At 42.4% G+C, this 24,244-nt stretch overlaps 1 protein-coding gene across 3 annotated transcripts in view; it reads left to right on the top strand.

The window, feature by feature from the left end:
* The window catches only part of TTC7A (tetratricopeptide repeat domain 7A), a 178,223-nt gene that overhangs the window by 139,119 nt on the left and 14,860 nt on the right, over window positions 1-24,244 (top strand). The gene's annotated exons all lie outside the window — the stretch shown is intronic.

The raw sequence follows: 24,244 nt of genomic DNA, 5'->3' as shown, positions 1-24,244 counted from the left end.
TTTTAGAAGTCTTTCTTGACTAATGTAATTTTTACAGGAATTCTATATCCACATGACCGTTCTGTGTCTTTGCTAGCAGATTTATATAAATTTGGCATAAATTTGGTTGAGGTTTGCAGTCAACTTCAAAACTGAGAGGGTGTCAGTGCACAAGAGGACAAATGTAAAATGAAGTTATAATTAAGAGAAAATAGTAGAACATACAGGCAAGGGATGACATATTTGGTAATAATGATTTGGTGCAAAACCAGCAAATTAATAGCTGGTGCATATTTCAGGAGAAGATTAAAAAACAGCTATGCACATATCAGGCTTATATGGAGTAGTAATATTACTTTGTTGCCATTACAAAATCAGTTGGCAAAATCTGGCAAGATAGATGGATGGCATTCTTTGCTCAGCGCAAGTCATGATTTCAGACAAGTCACTGATATAAGAGCAACCATCAAGTTAGATGCCAACATGATGCTAATAACTGGCAGTTTTGTCATATTTTATGGGCAGGACCACATACTGTGTCTTCCCATTTCAGTTGCCTGCAATTTTCTGAAACTATAGTCATTTGGAATAAAAATTTCTGAGATGCACATCTGCTCTGGCCCAGTTTACTTTGGAAAATGTCATCCAAGATGGCTTAAGTGTTTCTGAAAATGGGACTAATGAAGAGACCTTAAAGGGCTTCCATGACATCTTTACTGTGCTTTAATGTCTCCAGGTTTTGTTAGGGATGAATGGTCTTTGTAACATATTAACGTGGTGCTTTTTACCATCGCTAAGAAAAATCCTTCCTAGGTTATCCACCTTACAGCCTTTAAAAAACACTTTATATGTGTGCTTAGTAGATACCTATTTGTGAACCCTCTAAGGAGTCTGTGAATGCTCATTCCCCTCAAACACTCATAATCTCTGTCATCTCTTAGTCAAGAAATGGGAGTAAAATTTAGGAAAGGTGGAAAGGACAGTGAGATGCAGAATCTGGGGGTAGAGACTTAGTCCATTAGCAAGTAGGGAAGATAAACTCAATATCAAAGTGAGAGAAATAAGAATGGATAGCAAATAAGATATAATAATGGAGGTACCACTGGAGAGATAAGAAAAAATCAGTCTGGGTTAAGGAACCAAGCCAAGACACATGGGTTGAGGGGTGGGCATGTTGGAAAGGATGAGTTAAATGAGTTGGTGTTATGAGAGACAAAGGAGCATGAACCTGTAAGGATACTTATGCTCCATAGGCTTCAGTCTCCTTAAAATTTTGGATCTTCTCGTCCTGGTGCTGGCAACTATCAGTGAAAATCAGTGTGCTTCATGTTCTCTAGCTTGACCATGCTGGCAGCCTGTGGTTTACACCTGTTAGATAAGATAGTAATGGTCTGGTTCTATCCTTGCTGGTATGAATCATGGCAGTAGTTACAGGATGCCACACAATGGCATTTCTTTTTATGCTCTTCCAAAAGCTAGGAAATTGCACATAACAAGTTAGAAGCATCTGATGAGCACTATAGAAAAGCTTGTAAAGAAATTAATCATTCTGCCTTCAGAACAGAGCTGGAATAATGTGCAGTAAACAAGGCTTTTAGGGCTATGCATCAAATAAAAAGGGCAAAAATGAAATACTGAATTGCTGCTAGCTAAGTGTTTTTGTCCTGTGTACTGAATGAGGCAGTGTCTCCGTGGAGAATTTAAGACTGGGTTTATGCAATTGAAGATATAATGTAGCAAGTGGTAAATTCTGCATCTCCTCAAGGCCATCAGAAGAAGACTGGATGCCTTTCTGAAATGTATATGTTAGCCAAGTACTAACTGTACTGTTATTAAAAACACAAGTTCTTGAGCACAGTATGTTCAGTCCCCTATTGGGGGGAAATCTATGTCTAAGATTATGCAAGAGTCCAAACTAGATTATTGACTTGTTCCAAGTGGCTTGAATCTACGCAAGATACATATACAGGCAGCTGAAATTAAATTAACACCTGGTCTTTCAATGCTAGTCTCCCCAAACATTTGAGTACATAGTTTTCCCACTGTAGTAGTAGTGTTGTGGATGTGTAATAATTTAGAGAAAGAAGATCTAGTTATGAGAATTACTGTTTGACTTAGTTCAATTGCCATCCAACTGACCTAGTCCACTTTAAGGGAAAACTGCTGCAGACAGTGCCAGCGCTCCCTGGTGTATCAGCATCAATTAGCAAAGTAGTCATGTCTCTTCCCCTGGGCTCTCAGAACTGGGTTGTCAAAGCTATATTTGGAAAATTCCAACTTGAAGAGCATTGCTGGATTTAAATGAAGGGCACGGATCTAGCAATGAATGAGTCCATTGGGTGTCAATAACTTCACTTTTACACAGAGTAGAGTCACCACTACAATAAACCCAAGTTCTTTCTCTCACTAGCTGAAAATGGCTGTGTTTTACAATAACTGAAGGGTGTTTACAGTAGCTGTCAGATCAGTGTGCTTTCCGTACAAAGCATGCTGCTGCATAGATGTGCAGCACCGTACAGCAGAACTGCAGTGCTGAGTGCATCTGATAAGGTGGGTAGCACGCTTTGTTTCATCGTGGGGGCTGTTGGCACGTGGGATCCAATACTGCAGTTAGGAAACCACAAGCACACTGAAAATGCCACATAGTTATGCTACTTCTTGCTAGCATTTGCAGTTTGTAAGTGGTACCACAGGATCCTTAAGCCTGTATTAAGAACCCACCAGTGGCCTTTACAAAGTAAACAGTACTGGTTAATACCTAATCTAAGGAAGCACATTTGTTGAGGAGTTCTGTTTCATTTAGAAAAAAACACACAGATCAGTTTTGAGGGCTGTTGGAAGCATACGTACGTACAAAAGTACTCCAGGTGAAGTGTGGTGCTACTCCTTTGGTTCAACAACTTTTTGCTATCAGAAGCAATTGGTTTGGCCCTTAGAAACTGTACAACTATAAGACCATAGCTTTCTTCAGGAAATACAGCTTGCTAGATTGTTTGGGTTTTTTTCCCCCACATTTCTCCTCATTCTGTCTCACATATTTCTCTCTTCCCTCTCTTTACTACAACAGCCCTGTTCATTTCTTACTCCTCCTCTTTTGTAGGCTTCTTCTGGGCCTACTTGCAAAGATCACAGACCACTTCTGCCTCCTGGGCGAGCTGGTAGAGTTTCCACAAAGTAGGTGTCTTCGCTGGTGCAGAAACGAGAGCTTAGCCCATATCCCTTGTCTTACATTGTGACTAGTCAGCCATGCCAGGTGCCATCTCTGACAGCACATTTCTAAACCAAATAACTGCAGCTTACTTCTTTCAGTGTGTACCAAATTTGGTTATATAACATCATGATATGCGCAGCTTTGGGATGGTGATAACAAATTGGCATGTGCCCAACCAAGTCAGAAAATAAGCTGGAGCAGGTGACACCTCCTTGTTAAGCGATACACAAATCCACCTACCTGTATGTCACTAGAGAAAGATATTGGAATTAGCTAGTTCACAGCCACAGTGTGTTCAGTACCATTCTCCCTTTTGATTCAGAGGAGGAGAAAATCAATGCCAGCATGTTGGATTTGAGTCCTAAAGCTCCATATGTAATATTGCAAGATAAACTAAAAACATACCAACATATTCAGAAGACTGCTGCCTAGCATGCATCTCACATTGCTCTAACTTTGACAAAGTACTATTCTCAACATGATTTAGTTCAGAGAGTCATGTATTTAAAAGAGAAGGAAATAGGCACCCTCATCTCCGTAATTGTTCCAGATTTAATGAAAATAACAAATGTATACCGTCAAAACAAAGAAAAATTCACTTGACTCATACTTTGAGTCTTATTGATGGCAGTCAAAGATTGAAATGATTCCTCACTTCTCTTGAAGGCTTTGGCAAGAATGATAAGGTTGTTATCAGGATGCCACATAGCTGTCTGCACTGCCTCATCCCTATGCTTGACAGTGAAACAAAGTAAAATATATATTGGGTTTTGTTTGGTGAGTTTTTGTGAAGGTTAAAATGGAAAGAAATCTTCATTTTGTGTTTCAGTGTTCTGTTACGACCACATAAGTGCATGGAAAACATAATCTAGTGAAAATGTGATTTGTTCCATAATCAAGTCAAATAGAGTATACAGCTAACAGTGGCTGTACTGACCGTGAAACTTCTGCTTTTTCTGAGAGAGACTGTCTCTGCATCACGAAACATAAGATTGGCAGCTGTGCAGAAGGACTTTACAGTCTTACAGTACCCTGTAACTGAAGTTGGGAAAACAAGCTTCCCACTTACATGAGTTTAAGTCAAGCCAGGCCACCAGATTAACTATAGGCTATTTTGTGACCCTTGTTTTCTGAGATTAGTGTAGATTTTGGCCTTTTCACAGGAAGGCCTGCCTCCTTTTTGGAGAAGTTTTTAAAAGCAGTATGGGAGGTTCACTGAATGGCTGAGGTTAGAAGGGGTCTTGGAAGATCATGTAGTCCAACCCCATGCTCAAGCAGGTTCAGCTGGGGCAGGGTACCCAGGACTGTGTCCAGCTGGGGTTTAAATATATCCAAGGATGGAGACTCTACAAGCTCTTTGGGCAGTCTGTTCCAGTCTTTGGTCATCCTGGTAATAAATAAGGCTTTTCCTCATGTTTAAATAGAATTTCTTTTGTTTGAGTTTGTGCCCATCTAGTCACTGGATACTATTGAGAAGAGTCTTGCTCCATCTTTACAAATTACAATAAGGTATTTAACCATATTAATAAGGTCCCGTCTGAGACTTCTATGTGCTAAACAGTCCCAGCTCTCTCAGCTTCTCCTGAAGAAGTCCGTTAATGATCTCAGTGGCCCTTTACTGGTCTCTGTCTACTATGTCTGTGTCCTCCTTGTACTGGACATACTACTCCAGATGTGACCTCAGCAGTGCTGAGTAGAGGGGAAGGATCAGCTTCTTTGACCTGCTAGCAACACTCCTCCTAATCCAACTCAGGATACCATTGTCCTTCTCTCTGGCCAGGGCATATTGCTGGTTCATGTTCAACTTGGTGTCCTCTAGGTCCTTTTCTGCAGAGCTGCTTTCCATCCAGTCATCCCCTCAAAGTGAATCTGAAGCTAATACCAGGATTTTTTTCTGCAAGTAGATACTAAATGTAATGTTGGCATAACTGTACTGGGTCAGACCAGAGATTCAACTCGTCCTTCTCTTGAACAGTGGCATAAGGAAGTGGCTAGGAAAGAATGAGAGCAGAGCAGGCATATATGGTACTTCCAAGGTTATGCCTTAGCTCCAGGACATCCTGAAGCAGATGTAGATTTTCCTTGTTTAGTATCTCACAGTGGATTTCTCATTCGTGAAGCTGCCTTGAGCCTGTGTTAGATTTCAGCATTCACAGTACTGATCAGCAAGGAGACACGCAGGTCTGCTTTCTGCAGGCGAAAGAACTGCTGAGTTTTTGTATGTTCTTCATGCAGCTCTTCCTAGCCAAACTCATGCACCTTATTCTTATTTTGGAAGACAATAACACACCACCGATGCTTATTTATCCTCCCTCCCATTGCTGATTTTAGATACCTATAACTAAAGTCAGTTTTAGTATAAGTCCCATTCCTTTCTGTTATCGCTGTTACCTCTCTCTGAACTTCTTACAGTTCTTTTTAAGATGAGAAGGCTAGAGCAAATTTTGCACTTACTAAAAATTAGCTTAGCTTCAAAGGCAGTATTTTAGATTCAGTATTAAAGCCTCACTGTCCTGTGATCTTCTACTCATGTAATTATTACCTGTATACATTTTCATACAAATAGAACTTTGTTTCAACTGTTTTGTATTAACCTGATCTTGTTATCACTGCTCTGCTTCCATCTCCTCATGTACTAGATACTTTTCTGAACGATCAGCATCTCTAATGAGTGTATGGTGATTTATAATAGCATTGAGCAGTGAAACAGTGTTGTCTTGGGTCCTTGGAGAGGTATCGGTGTCCCAGCCCATGAATACAACAAAGCCAGGAAGCATGCAGTTCTTGTCTTTGATATATATACTTCGTTCTGCTTGCCAGAGACATCCTTTTAGTTGGTGGGACACAATTTTTTCTCTACTGCTAATGCTAGAAGCTGAAGAGTTTGATTGCTAACAGGTTTTTGTATAGATTATGTTTCTTTTGCCCAAGATAAGTACATTGCTTTTGATTAGATTTCAGCGTTTAAATACTGTACGATGCTTTGTTTAAATCATCTGCTCTTAATTGTTCAGTTGGACGCAACGGCTGAATAAAAAGCAAGAGCCCTTACAGCGAGTCTTGAACTGTTTAATTTGGTCTTCATTGTGTACTTATGATGCAATTTCATGTTCATTTTAGTAGAAGAGTCAACCTTTTGTCTCCAGACTCGCATTTGGTAGCACCAGGGTAATTTGAAGTCTACAGTTTCCACTGATTAGAACATGAAAATGAATTATTTCTGTTCATGTATTTCATTTTACCTCACAGTATGGTGCATACATCCTTGTTTTCGAAGGCATCCATTCACATAATAAAAACATGGCTTGATTGCTTAATATTTTCAAGGATGACATGCATTGCTTCCTTGGGGATTTGTTTCATGCTGCCACGAAGTAATCATATAAATCATGGGGCAGATTCTCAGCATGGGTAAATTATCGTAACTCTATCATACCACAGTCTGTATGTCTCGTAAGGTAGCTAGAACCCTAATTAAAAGCTTTTTTACCTTGAGAGCTGAAGTTAGAATGCTTTCTGTGCTTAGATGTGGGAACAAAAGAGCATAATTTTCACATTAATAGAGTTATTTATAATCTAAGGAGCTGCTTTATGTCTGAAATTTATCCAGTTTGTTTGCTGTTTTGTAGAGAAGTATGCTGTGGTCTGTATCCATTTTCTAGTGACATTTCTTGCTCATCTTTTTATATTTGTGTACAGAGACTTGAACATCACAATTAAAATGTATCCCTCTGTAGTTAGGGCAACTGTGCATTTGTCCTAGGTGTAATTAGGTGGATAATTGTATCTAGAGAGGCAATGAACGATCTGTTTTCATCTGTTCTGAAGATACTTCTTCCTAGCTGTGTCTGATGCTCCCGTTGCTCTTGTTTTGGTAAAGGTGATAAGCAAAGTTTAGGACTGGGTAATTTTGATAGTAAAAACCAGCGAAACAGAAAAATTAAAGGCAACATTACAGATTAAATACTTAAGATATTATGTATGGCACATCCTCCAAACCTGAGAAGCCATGACCCATATGATTAAGACTGTTTGTGGGGGATGCTGGTGTGGAAGTAGTCTCTTGGTGTTTCAGAAGAAGCCAAAACAGAGCACACACAGTAGATGTATGTGAGCAAGCGAGCTCCTGGTTCTCTTCCCAAACTAAGCACCGATTCATGGTATTTATCAGAACACTTCAGGCTAGGGTTTTGCTACTGTAGTACAACAGGGCAGGTCCTTCCTCTTTCAGAAAGCAAAGAGCTGCAACTCAGTCATTTTCCATTGAAGGCAATTCACTGAAGAGGCTGGAGGGGAGGTGGAGCCCTGGCTCTCACCATCCCCAGCACGGCCAGCTCCACTGCACTTGCAGCTGTGATTATGTGTCACACTTCACTCTAAACCTCTGTAAAACAGGGATGAAGCTACTAATCTACTTCGTCTGGGGTATGTGGGGTTTAATTAATATCTGTGCATACTTTCAGATGACAGGTGCTCTGTAGGTGCAAAATTTTATTTATTCTAATTACATGTCTTGATTCCTATGGTGCTTTATTCATTTAGGCTTTTGGACCACAAATTATTTTGAGGAAAGTGCTGTGGATGTTCAGCACAAATTATGTGCTTTACAGCTCTGAGTACTCTTATGTCCCTAAATGTAAGTAGCGATGAAAACGTGATTGTGGTGGGAGTGAGATTTTGGAGGCAGGTCTGAGAACTATTTCTTCCTTTCCCAAGAATTTGTTTTCATTAGAGGACTCTGCCTTCCCTGTGTGTTGTTCCTTGCCCTCCATTGTATTGATAAATTGTTACAGGTGCTGTGAAGGACAGAGTAAACAGAAGCAAATGTAAATCTGAGGACTTTCTAGCACAGCCTTCTTCCCATCCTGGGGATAAGAGATGACAACAATTGCAAAAAATAGCTTTTTGCAGGAGGGGAGGGAGGGTGCTTCCTTTCTCTGACAGTGAATGTATCCTTCTGCTCTGCAAATTCAGTGCAAGCAGAACATCTTTCTATCAGTACAGTTCTGCTGTTTCCACTGGTGAGAAGGGGGTTGGATTTTTGAGAGAGAGATGACTGACTTAAAGGTTGAAAAAGCATTTGAACAGACAGTTCATTACAAACCTTTCCAAAAATGGAGCAACCTTGAACAAAGTGCTTTTTTTTCCCTCTTTCTTTCTTAATTAAGTAAGTAATAGTGACAGTCAACAGGAGATTCTAGCAACCCAAAGGAAGATGAGTGACGTCTTCTGTGATGCAGCTTGGAGAGCTGCAGACTCTGAGACTCTCCTAAGTCTACCTAATATGGAGTGCACCAGAAAACACTGGAAGGGTGAATTTGCTAAGTCCTAGTCTCCAACAGGATATTTTTGGACTACTTTGACAGTACAAAACATTTAAACAGTTTAACCCATCCCGTAAGTTTCCCCTTGATGTGGAGAAATCCATAAATACTGTTAACGAATTTTGTTCTATTCAATTCACTGCATTTCTCCAGTCCATTTGGAGAACAGGCAAAGGTGTGATATATGGGTGTATGAGAAAGAAGGGGAAGGAAAAGAATTGTAAGGGACATTGAAGAGGAAGCAAAAAGCACAGTGTACTGTTTACTTATTTTCTTATCTATTAGCCGTTCAACGAGTTGTTTTTTCCTTTTCTGTCCCTCTCTGCCATGCAGATTTCTGCAAGAGATGAGCTCTTGATTTGCCCCAGAAGGCTCTTCAATTATATTTAATTGCTATTTTATCCAAGAAAGGTAAAATAGGTCAGAAGCTTGTTCTGGTGGTGTTGAAGGAGTGTCTGAAAACAACACAACCAACAATCCAGGACCAAGAAATTTGGAGGAACTTCTCTTAACACTTAGGAAAATTCTACTGCTGGGGCAGGAAGCTAATACAGGTTTTTTGTGCGGTTTTTTACGTGCTGAAACATTCCTCTTGCTCCTTTCCTCTCATTTTTCTCCATGCTTCTATAAACTTCCAGTCTATCAATGAGGTGTTTCTTAATATTGCTAATGTGACTTGTGCTTATGGTCTTGTGAAAGTGTTTGAGAGAGAAGCTTTGTCTGGAAAAAGAGCAGGGAAAAAAACCCAAATCACCTATGATGGTCAGGGATGGAGAGAGTTTGACTTTTTGGGGCAGCAAAACAAAGACTGGGAAAGGAAATATTTGCTCTCTACAGTTGCAAAAATTAATAGTGATCACTGTGGATTCCCAGCCATTGATGCAGAGTGGTTCTGGAGCAGCCTTGCAGGACAAGATGTGGGAAAAACAATCTGAGCCCCTTTATGCTAGAGCTGGATTAATTTATGAAGAAGGTAGGGAGCAGCTCCAGAGGTCCCTGTAGGCAGGACTTAGCCAGACCCAAAATAGCACTTGCCCATTCTGGCATTCGGGTCGTGCTGCCCAGACCAGCAGTGGCCGAATTGATACTGTCCTCACATGTGACCTGAAATCCACAGTGTCCAGCTAAAAATGTTTTGCAGGCCCACCTGCAGTCCTGCCTTCCTATTTCATTTTCTGTTGAAGAACTTCTGTTCCCAGAAGTGTTTTGTAATTATTTTATTATTTTTTAAATTAGATACAGAGTTTGAATATTAGTGAGGCTTCCCTGAAACACAGCCCTGACCTCCATTTTTTATATTTATTTTTAATGAGTTGTCAAGTGGCTTGTGTGCATCATGGAGTGGAATGATGGATGTAGCTGGACCCTGGAGAGTTGCATTGAAGACCTCTTAAGAATAAGCAGCATTGTGGCAGCTCAGCTCTATTGACAATAACGTAAGTCAGGTTTAATAGCACAGTTCCTTATTGAATTAATCCACCCTGTAGGAAACAGTATGACCTTCCTGTGTGTGTGTGCAAGACAAAAAAATCAATGGTGATCCCTTGGGAGTAAAAATAGAAGATTAATGGAACCGTTGAGTGAGTCTAATGAGAATCAGATGGCAAGAATGTTAATTTGGAAAGAGATACTGGTATAAACTGTCCAAAGGTATAATGCAGTAGTCTCCATATATCACCAAATGTCATGTATTCTCCTTAGATACGTATCTGCAAGATGTAATTTAATGGTTTGCAACTCTTCTGTATGGCTTCCTGACAAAAGAACAGGTTTTTTTCAAGCTAATCACCTTTCAGTGGGGAGATTTTTCACCAGTGTAGTTAGTTGAGCCTTTCCACCATTGGGAAGGACAGACTGGAGATAGTCATTGGGCACGGCTTACAAACTGGGAACTGCTTGATCAGAAACTGGCTTGAGCATCTCTGTCTTGCAGTTGCTCTCTGGCATCATGCAGTTCAGTAGCATTGTTGAATATAATATCTGCCTAAATTGTTCCTCGTTGCTAGGATTTTTGGAAGTCGGGTGAGCAGTAGTTTTTCAGTCATGCTTTACTTAATATCCATTGGCTTTGTAAGAAATAAACAAAACAATAGGCTCTTATATGTCCTCTTCACTTCTGAGCGTCTAAGGTGGCAATCCCATTTTAAGTGCTTATATGTCATAGGTGAAAATTCATGTCTCCTAGTTTTCAGCCATTAGCTTTGGTGGTTGCTTTGGTCACTCTCTCCACCTGTTGCCCAGAGAGGACTTCTCCAAGGTTGATGCAGACTCCCTTTTCTTAGGCTTCTGCTCTTCACTGCTTTGTGGAAGAGTCTACCTCTGTTCTTGCCCTGAAAATAAAGGGAGACCGTGCAATTAAAACAGGTGCCTATGTTTATACAGATCATGTATGTCTTTAAATTAGGCACATAAGCAGTTGAGTATCTGGTGTGTGACATAAGGCAAGAAATGAGGTGAAATTATATTGTCTCGTTCCAGAGAAATTGCTGCATTGATGTCTTCATATTTAGCCCAGTTCTCTCATTGCTTTGTGTTCACCTGTTGAGCATTCATTTTAATAAAAAGAGTAGGCTCATAAAAACATCAGGTTTACAGTTACATCACTTACCACTTTCCAAGATTGTCACCAGCATAAGAGATCGCAAATAAAAATCAATGGGAACACACGTGGCAGCATTTTAGTAGTGTCAAGCTGTACAGTGGAGATTATTTGTTTATCCTTTTATTTGCCAGCACTGACTAAACAAAGGTTTGAAAGTAAGTGCTGTAACAGAGCTTCCCAAACAGGAAACAGGGGTGATAGGAGCTAGTATGTAGCATTATAATAATGGATACCAGTGTAGGAGAGACATGACTGCCCACTGCACCTCTTACTTCCTAACAGTGGAGCTATAAAAGAACAGGCAGGTCTGTGGAGATTTATGTGAGGTTTGCTGCTTTATTCAGGAAAATTCATGTTTTAGGGTTTGATTCGCTGTGTGAGCTTTGTTTTGATTTTCCCAAGATCCAAATTGTGGTTAATGTGGCTCTGAAGGAGGGCCTTACTTTGTGAGCGTTACCAGGGAAGCTCAATATAACCTTTAAGTTGAGTGGGGAACAGGCCTTGAAGTCAGCTTGTCAACATGCATGATACAAGACTAATGGAGATACACAGAAACTGCCATGTGCCTTTTTAAGTGCATTTAGGTAAGTTGTACAGTATTTGAATCAGCTCAGCAGTGTTCCAGCTGATGAAAGCATTGATGATACCTGACACCAGTGATAATACATTAAGTGCACTTAATATCTTAGCACATGTGTTATGAGGCACATTAGAGTCATAGAATTTAGGTGAGAAAGGACCTTTCCTCTGGAGGTCATCTGGTCCCACCTCCGGCTCATAGCGGGGCCAACTTCAGCTGTAAAGCAGCTTGTCCCATGCTGTGTCTAGCTGAGCTTTGATTATTTCCAAGGGTGGCTATTCCATCACTTCTTTGGGCCCATGTTCTGATGCTGCACCACTCTTTGTGAAGAATTTTTTCTTAATAACCGATCAACCAGAATTTCCCTTGGTGCACCTTAATTTGTGCAACTCAGCACCTCTGAGAAAAGTTTAGTCCCATCTTTTTTCCAATCACCCATTAGGTAGCTGAAGATGGCAATCAGATACCTCCTTAGCCTGGAGAACGAACGCCTCTCTCTCAGATTCTTCATAATACCTTGGTTCCCCCAGCCATCTCGGTGGCCCTCCACCTGCCCTTCTCTAGTTTGTCATGGTCTTTCTGGTACTAGGGAACCAAAATCGGTGACAGCACTCAAGATCCTGTCTCAAAAGTGTCAGACAGAAGGGAATAATTATGTCAATCTATTATGATGCATTACTTCATGCAACATAGTATGCTGCTGGCCTTCAGGACTGCAGGGGCACCCTGCTGATTCGTGCTTAGTTATTGTCCACCAGTATCCCTAAGTCCTTTTCTGCAGAGCTGCTTCTCCTGAGCTGGTGTCCAGCCTGTACAGTTGTAGGGAGTTATTCCATCCCAGGTGCAAGATGTCACTCTTCAGCAAATGTGATTCCTCTTTGAGCTCCAGTGAAACTGGGGCACTGAAGTGACAAGCAAGACCTGCATCATTAAGGGCCAGAGGTGAATCATGCATAATGATCATTTTCAACAAGTAAGATTTTTACAATCAAGAATAAGGAAAAGATTAAGTTTGGTCGGTGCTTAAATGAAGTACAGAGCTGCTGTTTCTGACTTATGCTGAGATTTTGCAATCAGCTCTGAATTTTTCAGTAACCCACAGTGCCCTTTGTGCAGAAAGCTGCACAGTATATTTTTTTGCACGTTGGAGACTGTAAGGAATGGTGTTGCCCAAGGCAACACGAACAAAAGCAGAGTAATGTGATAAAGTTAGGCCTTTTGGGAAATCAGTAGTCATTGGAAAGCTGTTGGAGTAAGACACCTTTGGTATGAGGGACCCTGCTGTGACCTTGTGATTTTCTGCTCTCAGTGTTTGTTTTTGAATGCTGGAATGGTTCTGGCATCCTCCTTGGCCTACAGCAGGGACGTAAATGCGTGTGCATGTGTGTACAGACATTTGTGTACCTTAGATCTACAAGAATCACCATAGAATTGTAGAATTGTTTGGTTGGAAAAGACTTTTGAGATCATTGAGTCCAAACATACCTGTCCACTACTAAATCATATCCCTGAGCACTTCATCTACCCAACTTGTCAATAACTCCAGGGATGGTGACCCATCCACCTCCTTGGGTGGCCTGTTCCAGTGCCTTTTTGGTGAAGAAATTGTTCCTAATGTCTAATCTGAACCTCCCCTGGAGCAGCTTGAGCCCATTCCCTCTCATCCTATTGCTTATCACTTGGGAGAAGATACCACCTCGCTACAACCTCTTTTCAGGTGGTTGTAGACAGTGATGAGGTATCCGTCTTCTCCGGCTAAACAATCCCAGTTCCCTCAGCCGCTCCTCATAAGTCTTGTTCTCCAGGCCCTTCACCAGCTTTGTTGCCCTTCTCTGGACACACTCCAGGACTTCAATGTCTTTCTTATAGTTAGTTGCCCAAAACTGAACACGGTATTCAAAATGTAGCGTCAGTTGTTTTAACAAGCTCAAATTTGATTATAAATCCATAGATGGGAGGAGTACCTCCTGTGTCCCTTGAGCAATCTCTTCTGGTTGGAGTCTGGTGCTTTGGAAAGGGGACAGGTCCCCACTGGCATTTGGTAAGTGGGCTGTGCCCAGGAGTAGAGCAGAGTAAGAAAATGAAGAGTCCTCAAGAGGACTTTCCTTGCAGAACTAGCCAGGCCAGGGCAGGAGGAGTCCAATTTGTTGAAAGTGTGAAACCTTGTTTTTAAGTTCTTAGTGATCCTGAAGAAATAGGGCGGGAGGCTGAGTGAGATTAATGCAGGATACCTGAAATGGAGAGCCACTGGGAAAACAGTACCTGGGGTACTGGGGCTGTTAACCCTGGGGTCATATAAAGCTGCTGTTCTATTTATTAGCATGGCAAACACCTTTGCTGTTCAGTGGTAAACTTATCCTTGTGGTCTCTGTCTCTCCTTGTGTTACAATCAACAACTCCCCCTTCTTCTCCACAACCTGTCAAGCCGATCTATGTATTGCAGACCCTACCACGTGCATTGAACATGACATGAACCAGCGCAAAAGAGGCAGCGTACAGCTGAAATGTAGCACTCGTTCAGCACATTTATGCATAACATACCGACCTGGCCAAACCTAATTGGTAGTGAAGGATGAACTATGAATTGAATTTAAAATAAATTCTCAAGCAGCTTTGAGTTTGTGATTATTTTCCCAAAGCAGGTAATGGTGAGCAAGTTTGAATGTTCCAAGAGTTTGTATGGTTTTTAATAAGAGAGCAGTGTTATTCCCTTGCATCTAAGCAAAATCTCTAGAATTTCTGAACTTCTAGTTACAGTGATTTTTGTGCCAGATTGGCAGGCAGTGATATTTTCTCTTTGAGGCTGTCACTTCCAGCTTAGCAGAGCACAGGAGTGACTAATGCTGACAAACGAAGCTAGGTCAAATTAAACAAATGACACAGTAAAGCATTGCTGAAGTCATATATGATCCTGTACTGCACTGTGAGGCTCAAACCTCGCTGTTGTAGGAGAGGACATAAACTTGTTAACATACAACCAGACCTCACAACTTTTAAATCTTTTCTGAAAGGAGATTACGTACGTAAGGATAGTTCAGGACAGGCCTCTGCAGGCGTAAGCAGATACAGGTTCTCCTTGTGGTTTCAATGAGAATAAGAGGTGCTGTACATATTTCATGCACATTAAAAGCAAAATTGCCCGCAATATCTTCAGCACCGGGTTCATGGACCATTTGGGATCCTATTTGCCTGAGAAGTGTCTTGCCTTGAGAGCAAGAAAAGTAAATAAATGGCGAGAGAGAGAGACTGATAAAACCCACAAGCCCTAGAGATTTCCTGGCTTCAAGAGGAGAAATCCTCACTTCAGGATTCCTTGCTGTTGTTCCTCGAATACCACAAATAGATGAAACAAGTGTGATTTTCACATTTCTTCAGCTTTTAATTATTTTTCTTTGAATATCACCGTAGTCAGCAATGGTTAAAAAACTTTCTCAGCTCATAGATTTGTGTTGTACATTATTTGTTGGCTGACACAGCAAATCAGACAGACTGGAAGCATATACCATTTTTAACGAATCTCTTACTTTGAATAGGAATGAAGAACAATCAAAGGAAATGGTTTGGAAGTAACCTATTGTTTGAAATCGGCTTTCCCAAACTAACAGATATAAAATAGCAGCATCGAAAATAGCAGCATCTCAAAGTAAAAATGGTGTATGTGTGAGATCCTTGAGCCCAAAGGCAGCCTGGTTTTTATAAATTTATTTTTAGCTTGGTCAGCTGTACTAAGTGATTTTATCAATGTAGCTAGTCGCTGGAATAAGAATGCTCACATAATGTAGTGTCAATGCAGGCAGCTATGACAAGTCATGATATATACATGTAGTGCAAATACTTTCAAATCAAATTCATGCAACTGAAATTCTGTAAATGGGTTAAATCTTGGCAGTCTTGCACTACTCAGTTTCACTCTCACAAGCTGGCATCAAACAGGGACAGAAGAGCAGCCTTGTTGGAAGTACAGCTCTGCTATTTTTGCATACTTTGAGGTAAATGACTTGCAAACTTTTTCCATCTCAGTGGTCATAGAGCCTGTCATGTTTTGAGAAGAACCAGAGAGACTGCTTCTCTGCATCTCCTAGAAGTGAGCTCTCTTTAGAAAAGAATTCCCTTGCTCAGATACCACAGAGCTGATGGTGGAAGGTGAAACCCTCCAAATTAAAAGAAATTATGATGGCTTTTAGCTATCTGTGACAGCATATCCCAGTGCTTGGGGCAAGGAGTAAAAACCAATTAAGTAAAAGTAAAAACCAAGTAAAAACCAAACTGTGCCTTTAACACTACCTAGGATTTGTTGTTCTCAGGGAAGGGGCTCACGAAAGCAGCTGTGTAGGTGTGGATGCCACTGCCTTCCCCAGGTGGCTAGCACTGCTACATATAGCTTTGACAAGTATAAGTAACCCTGCTTGAATATTACTCTCCCTCACTTACTGCACCAACACAAGAACCTGATGCCTCCACAGCTCTTCAGGGTGTTGGAAAATCAGCACTTCAAGAGGTAAAACAGGGAAGAGGGAAAAGTAATTATCCCAAACAAAGCTGCTGTGCTTCCGGTAATCCCCATCCTTAGTAGCATCTTATGCTAATTCCACCTGGAGTTATTTTGTCATGGAAGTGGACAAATTTGCCCAGCCTTTAAAAACCAAGCTCTCGAGAACACCTTTGCAGAGTGTGTTTCAGCCTTGAGCAAATTTGTGCCTAAGCAGGAACGAAGAAAATGAAAAAAAGCCTATTTTCAGTCTTTCTAAGTGCAGCAGTGTCACATAAGATTTCTCCTAAAGAAACTCCTGTAGCTGTCCATCAGAGCTAGCCAGCAGCAAAGGCTGGAAGCAGAATAGGGGCTAGGGGAGGGATTTTGTTCTCATACTGGGCCAGATCCTCTGAACAGTTAAGCCAAGTGAGTAAAAGCAAAAGACATGTTAACTGAAGCGAGCTGAACTATTCCTTCATCGGAGCCTGAGGCTCCTTTGGTTTATACCACATTTAACTCTGTCATTTTGGGCCCTAATCCTGCACTGATGACAGGAGGGTGACTTAGTCCATCGAACCCCCCAAACCTTAAGATCATGAAAACCAACCTACTCAGCTACTCTGAGTTTTTTGTTTAAACCAAACCCAAATAAAGCTGTTACTATTTAACTCAAAGCTCCAGTTTAGAAAATAATGAAAATCCAGTACTGCATGTGATAAGTTCTAGATCATAGTTAAGCTATACCCAAAAAACCACAAAGTGGAGATGATGTTGAAAATCCTCAACCAGCCTTACTCAGTTAAAGTTACTGCAGCTTTGCCAACATGTCCTTGCCGGAGCTGTAGCCAAGAATTTGAGAGGTCCGTGTTTGTTTAAAATTGTCTCCAGACTACCTAAAACTAGAGGCCCAGGCTCTCTGCAGAGTCATTGGGCATTGTTTTTATTTGTTTTCATCTGTGCGTGAATTTCTTTGAAAATACCCAGCAGAGCAATAAGAAGGGATTGTTTTTAATCTTTAGAGATGATAGCATGCTGTTATGCATCAAGGACACTGAAAAACAAAGCATCAGATAAACTGTACCAGGAGATTTATTTTTTTTTTACCTCCAGGCTTTTCCGAAAATAAAACGCATTCTGCGTGGTGCTTGCTGTTGATGAGACATCTATAGGTTCAGTTTGTCATCCCAGAAGCATTAACACCACCTCGTTCAGAAAATTTACATGTGTGCGATTTTGAAAATGCAGCTGGATCCTGCCTGTGCTCAGCACCCTGAGGGAGGGCGGTCATTATCACAACAGGGACAGCTGGGACCTGGCCTTGAGCCAAAACTGTCCTTAATGCTATCAGAAGATTTTGGTGATAGAGAGTGGATTTTACATCCTCTTCTCTGGGAGAGGGTAGCTGGAGTCAGAGTTTTTATGCCCTGCTGCTGCCTGTGTTTAAAACTAATCTGTGTGGGTTTTGGGTTATGTTGGACAGCCCAGTGGACAAAAGAGCACTTTCTGCCATCAAGGTTTCAAATCATATTAACAACAACTATTTACGTGGCTGCAAATATATCATTTCTCTTGTTTGAGATCTCTTCAGCAGTATCCTTCCCTGCCTGAATGAACAAGGTTATAAAACACGGTAATTATAAATCTCATTGACTGCCTTGCATTCAAGGGCGTGTTCCCCCCGAGCATTGCTGCGAAGCGTGTTACCCAGGAGACTGTGCTGTACAATCCAAAACAGAATTATTCTGACCCAGTGAGCTTGTTGGAGGGGAGAACATTTGGGATGCTGACCTGCTGCCATAGCACAGTAAATGCATTTTTCTCATTTCACAGCAGGGCAACGCCGCAGTACAACAAGGCCAATACATTCAAGTATTTTTTTGAGGCATGACTTACATCTCACTGACAAGTGCTGGCTCCCTGAAGATGCAGAAAGGGAGCCTAGGGCAGCAGTCACAAACCAGAAGTCCTCCTGGCTCTCCACACAAGTTCAGCAGCTTTCTCTGATTATTTGGTTGTCTTAGACCTTTCTGGGCAAAACCATAAATTCCTCAGACAATATAACACAGTGTCAATAAAATCCTTTCTTGTAATGTTCAAGTCAGGCTGTGCTCGTAAGACAGCCTAATAAAGTGTTGAATAAGTGACAGCTGGCTGTTCTGCCTTGCACCACTGACCATAGCATGCTTCAATACCGTCCTTTCCCCATCGACCTGATCGTAGTCAGGATCTGTATGGGTACTTTCCTCGGTCCTGAGGGGTTTATTACCGGCATCAATCTTGATGCCCTACAGTCAGGAAACTATACAAAGACCTGACAATCCCTGACTCTGGCAAAAGGGCTGCAAAACCTGAGCAGTCTTACGCTCTGGGAAAAGAAGGCACTTCGAGAGCAGTAGAAAATACGAAACACGGCTGTTGCCATCCATTTTCTCAATTACTGTCACTGCACAAAAGGAATACAGTACTATATGGTAGCCTCGGCAGTTGAATCCTCTTTTGTGCTCAAGCAGGAGAGGGAGATGAGGTGCAGAGCAGTCACTCCCAGCAGGTGTGCAAACCAATTGAGTTTAATTAGAAACATCCTGCTGGAAATGTACGTGTTTTACAAGTACATCATCCTCATCAGGGGCTGCTGCTGGAGCCTGTGTTTTGTTGAGGCTTTGACACAACAACAGCAACTGAAGATGCCCCTTTTCCTTGATTGCTGTCTCCAGCACTCCCCAGACACATGAATGCTGGACTCGTGTCATGCTGCTATGTGACAGGTCTTTTCCACATTGCTGCCTCCCTGGGCATCTCAGAGACGCAGGCTGGTTCATTTAATGTTCCTCCTAGCACAAAGGCAGACCGACCTCATTAAAGTGCAAGGGCTTTGCTAGACTCAGGAATGGATGCAGTGCTAGGGGTCTGTACTGCTCTGCAAATGTCATCTTCACTCCATGTGGATTAAAAAGACTTCACAATATGATTTTTTTGCTTAGGTCTGTGGGCAGCACTAAAATGTATGTTATGTGTATGTTTCGCTATGATTGCAGGAGTTACCCAGCTCATTCGATTTAGGCAGTAGAGTGTTTTCACTGGTTTGCTGAAAATATAAGAGGTTGATTTTACCCTTTTTTCCTGATGATCCAATATTTTTTCTCTGACAGTTTGCAGGAAAATTCATTTTTCAATCCTCCAAACTGCCAGACTATGAAACCAGCAAAATAACTGGTCTGTAGTGCAGGCAGCACTGGTGCCTTCTGAACAAGACATACTTTACAGAAGCTTTTGATCAATTCAGATGTGGTTCAGGTTATTAGTCATTAGAAGTCATCCCCTTACCTGTTGTCTCTGGAGAGGCTGCAACTATTTTTCCGTTTTTCTTCAATTAAATGACAGACTGATGAGCCCATGCCTGCAAAGAAGAGACGCAGATGCTTTAGGAAATCACGTATATGGCGTCTATGGGTGGCATGCTGGCTAGAGTCAATCCTTTTATTAAAAAAGAATTATCTTTTCCTCCATGCACATGGTTTTAGACAGCACTCTACTGCTTTAACATGGTTCAGAGCTCACGTAGGGCCTTGTACCTGACAAAAAGACAGCTCCTATGGTGCTTCTGTAGGAGTAAAGACTTCTCTGAATGGTGAAGTGCAACAAGATAGTTCTGCTGAACCAGTTCTCTACAAAGCCCGTGTGCTTGCATTTATGCGAGAATATCAGCACCTATTCTCAGTATACCTACAGTGCTTCTAAAACTAAAATGTAAATATTAGAGTGTAAAGCTAAATATGTTAATCACAGGCCAACAAAAACAATTAATGACCACTATGTTTTAGATAACTATTTTGATCTCAAGTATCTATCTATAAAGAGTATCATATCACTTTGGAGTTTTAAACAGTTACAGAAATGCAGCCAGATCCAGACAAAATATGCTCAGTGCTTGGATAAGTAACAGTTTTTTTCATGCTTGACGTCCAGAAAGATGACTGCTATGGAAGTGTCTGGCATAGTCATGATATGACAATTAACAGTTGTGTCTCTTCTGACAGATGTCCACATCAAAAAGCACTGATTGTCTTTTGTTTGAAATTTTAGAGATACCTTAATCAAGTAGCTTAGACCATCTCCAAGAGATATGTTCCTTTGCACCAAAAGCAGAGCCTCAATGCCTAGGTTTGTGCTGGGGCAAAGTCATATTGTGGAATGTTTATAGCAGATGATTTATATGGATGTTTTAAGTCATTTCTTCCCATACAGAATTAAAAATTGCAGTTATTTCTGTGGATAGATCTCTTATCCAGAATAGATGACCAAGCTGTATTTCAGCATTTTGTTTACTGATGAACTGTTTCAACAATGAAGTAACGTACAGTATGCACACATCACATTGGTTGTATTGCTCATCTGGGACTGCTAAGAAGCAAGAGAAGGGAAAGGAAGAATTTGTAAAGAAGGGAAGAATGACTTCACACAAACACATTCTGTGAACAAAGTTCACAAATTCTCTTACTTCACAGCTATAACATGGAATATGTCTCAAAAGAAGGCTTCTTAAAATGTCACAGACAACGTAGTGTTATTCAGATAATTCAGGGGGAAAATAGCTGGTTTACATTAGTGCTGAAAATAATGCAGTGCAAACCATGACCTAAATGAATACTTCTGCCTGTAATCCAGAGGCCTGTCCTCCAGCCTTTCCCTCCTGCAGCTCACAGAAGTTAAAATGAGCCCTTGCATGAGGGCTTTTGCCTGCGGTAGGACTGCAGAATGATGTGCTGTGCCTGGCAGTTTGATTTGGAAAGATTGCTAACAGGCAAAGGTCTGTGGGAGCAGACATGAGACTGGCAGGTGGGATTTAATAGCAAAGATTTTGTGCAGCTGCCAAAAAATCACAACCCGGTAGCTGGAGCTGAACACATGCTGCCTGGTAGGAATTATGTTCTTGGGAAAAGAGGAAGCTAGCAAGTGTGTGTCAGAGAGAAGAATTTGATTCTGCGTCCAGCACTGCCTTGCCTTGTCCTTCTCCTAGAGTCAGACAAGTCACAGCACTGTCTATCCATCAGTAACTGGCTGGGCATGGAGATGTACTGCATTTTTTCATTATGCTGCGCCCAAAAAGTACCTCACCAAGTCAGACTCCTCTTTCCCTCTCCAGAAGTTTATGAAGTGCACACTGTCCTGGGTGGAAAACTGGTTGGATGGCCGGGCCCAGAGAGTGGTGGTAAATGGTGTGAAATCCAGCTGGAGGCCAGTGACAAGTGGGGTTCCCCAGGGCTCAGTGCTGGGTCCAGCCCTGTTCAATGTCTTTATCAATGACCTGGATGAAGGCATCGAGTGCACCCTTAGCAAGTTTGCGGACAGCACTAAGCTGGGTGGAAGTGTTGATCTGCTGGAGGGTCGGGAGGCTCTGCAAAGGGATCTGAACAGGCTGGACCGCTGGGCTGAGTCCAATGGCATGAGGTTTAACAAGGCCAAATGCCGGGTCCTGCACTTGGGGCACAACAACCCTGTGCAGTGCTACAGACTGGGAGAAGTCTGTCTAGAAAGCTGCCTGGAGGAGAGGGACCTGGGGGTGTTGGTTGACAGCCGACTGAACATGAGCCAGCAGTGTGCCCAGGTGGGCAAGAGGGCCAATGGCATCTTGACTTGTATCAGAAACGGCGTGACCAGCAGGTCCAGGGAGGTTATTCTCCCTCTGTACTCGGCACTGGTGAGACCGCTCCTCGAATCCTGTGTTCAGTTCTGGGCCCCTCACCACAAGAAGGATGTTGAGGCTCTGGAGTGAGTCCAGAGAAGAGCAACAAAGCTGGTGAGGGGGCTGGAGAACAAGTCTTACGAGGAGCAGCTGAGAAAGCTGGGGTTATTTGCCTGGAGAAGAGGTGCTGAGGGGAGACCTCATTGCTCTCTATAACTACCTGAAAGGAGGTTGTAGAGAGGAGGGTGCTGGCCTCTTCTCTCAAGTGACAGGGGACAGGACAAGAGGGAATGGCCTCAAGCTGCATCAGGGGAGATTTAGGCTGGACATTAGGAAAAAATTTTTCACAGAAAGGGTCATTGGGCAGTGGCAGAGGCTGCCTAGAGAGGTGGTTGATTCACCTTCCCTGGAGGTGTTTAAGGCACGGGTGGAGGAGGTGCTGAGGTATATGGTTTAGTGTTTGATAGGAATGGTTGGACTTGATGATCCGGTGGGTCTCTTCCAACCTGGTTGTTCTATGATTCTATGATTTAAATCCCCTACTTACCGTCTGCTTTTCCTTCTCTCTGTTTCTTCTCTGCATGAGCTGTCTTCTCTGAGCTCCCTATTCCCCTCACACATTCATTCTGCAAGGTACAATTCTGTTGCTGGTCCTCAGAGACCGTATCCTTCCCAAAACATTGATCTTCCTTACTTTTTTCTCCATCCCTGCTCTGTTGGAGGTCAGTTCCCTCTCTGAAAAGCACCAGCAAAGAGAGAGAGCAAGCACACATGCATGCAGAAAAGCACAGCAGCAGACCAGCCATCCTTTACCCTTCCACAATCACCTTGATCAATAGGTAACTAGGAGTAGCACCGTATCCAGGCACTAAGGATTTCCACAGACCGAGTGGTGGCTAATATGCTCCCATGCTGTAGTATGAAAGATCTGGGCAAAGCCAGCAGCCTGCAAACCAAGCCAAGGACTTCACCCTTTCTGCCCAAAGGAGGAATTTCCTAAAAATACATGACCTGACATACCACTGAGCCACATGGCACAGTGAGTGCAATCCTATTTTCAGCCTGCTCCGCAGGGTGACATAGCTAGTTGCACCTCCTCCCAAAAATGGCATGTCAGCAGCACAACACTTGCTGGTGGCCCATGAGCACAGCCTCCTGTGGGATGGTGTTCTCCACTGGAATTCCCCATCAGGTGATTGCATGCTCATTTTGCGTAGGGCTGTGGTTGCAGGAAGCATCCCCAGTCGTGGATCATGGCAGCTGCTTTCTCCCTGTCAGTACAGCAGTGGTACTCTGCAGGTCCCGCATAGGTGGGTTGTGGACTGGGGAGGAGAGACCGTAAAAGAAGTTCTCCCAATGGATATTACACCAGTCTGGCATGTACCTTCTGGCATATACCTGTCCACTAAGCTGGGCAATGGTAAAGCTAAATATGGCTTTTGAGGTGATTCATAGCCTGCTTCTAAACCATGACTGGCTAGCAGATTCTGTTTTCCCAGTTCTGAGGCCTGTTGCAGAATCCCAGGAATGTTCCTGCGCTTCAGATATCCCAAAATAACTGTTCTAAGCTCTCCTTGGGGAAAAGCAATCCTTAGAGCAGCCTCTTAACTCAAATTTTTGTGTTCAAGCAGCTGAGCTTGAGGGAGAGAACTTGTCTTTGCCTCCAGTCACTAGCTCCCACGGGAGAAATGAGCATTTTGGATGCTCACATTAATAAGTTTGTGTATCAGCTCACTCACTGTCCAAGGAATTGCAAACACTTTGTTCTCCTCGTTTCTATTTGCTGCAGAACCCCCTCCTCCCCCACTGCCATCCTCCCTGCAGATCTACTGCTGGCAGCTTCAGTAGCCCAGCCATCAGAGCAAATCCCTGTCTGTGCATTGGGATCACGGCTCCTGAGCACCAGTTTGGAGCTGACAGAGTTATTTTGCAGGTTTGCTGCCTCTTCTCTTCCTCTGCAGTTGCCAGGCTTCCTTCCTCCATCCAAAGGATTCAGTGGAGCCATCACAAACAAGATGATAAGTGATTCTCTGACACCATCGGTTAGACACTAAGAGTGGCCATTTCCTCTCCTAGGGGACCTGCGCATTTCCCTCATCAGTGAGAGCCCGGACTTGTTCGGGTGTTTGGGGTCATTGGAAGGAGCAAATCTGATCCACTGCACAGTGCAGAGATTTCAGTCTATTAGCAGGAGGGCTGGTGCTCTGCTTGTCAGAGGTGGATTATCCTGGTTTCCAGGGAATCTGTAACTCCTGTTTATCTCTGCCAATCACTTGCATTCCTCTGTTGTGGTAAGTTATTCTCCATGTCCCCGAGGTGCTCATTAGCACATTACTCAGGCTCTGTTTACGTAACTTTGGAAACTAAAATAAATTCCTGAAAGACAAAACTCCC

This window comes from Phaenicophaeus curvirostris, chromosome 2, assembly GCF_032191515.1.
Source record: "Phaenicophaeus curvirostris isolate KB17595 chromosome 2, BPBGC_Pcur_1.0, whole genome shotgun sequence".
NCBI classification, from domain to species: domain Eukaryota; kingdom Metazoa; phylum Chordata; class Aves; order Cuculiformes; family Cuculidae; genus Phaenicophaeus; species Phaenicophaeus curvirostris.
This window is presented reverse-complemented; position numbering and strand designations above follow the sequence as displayed.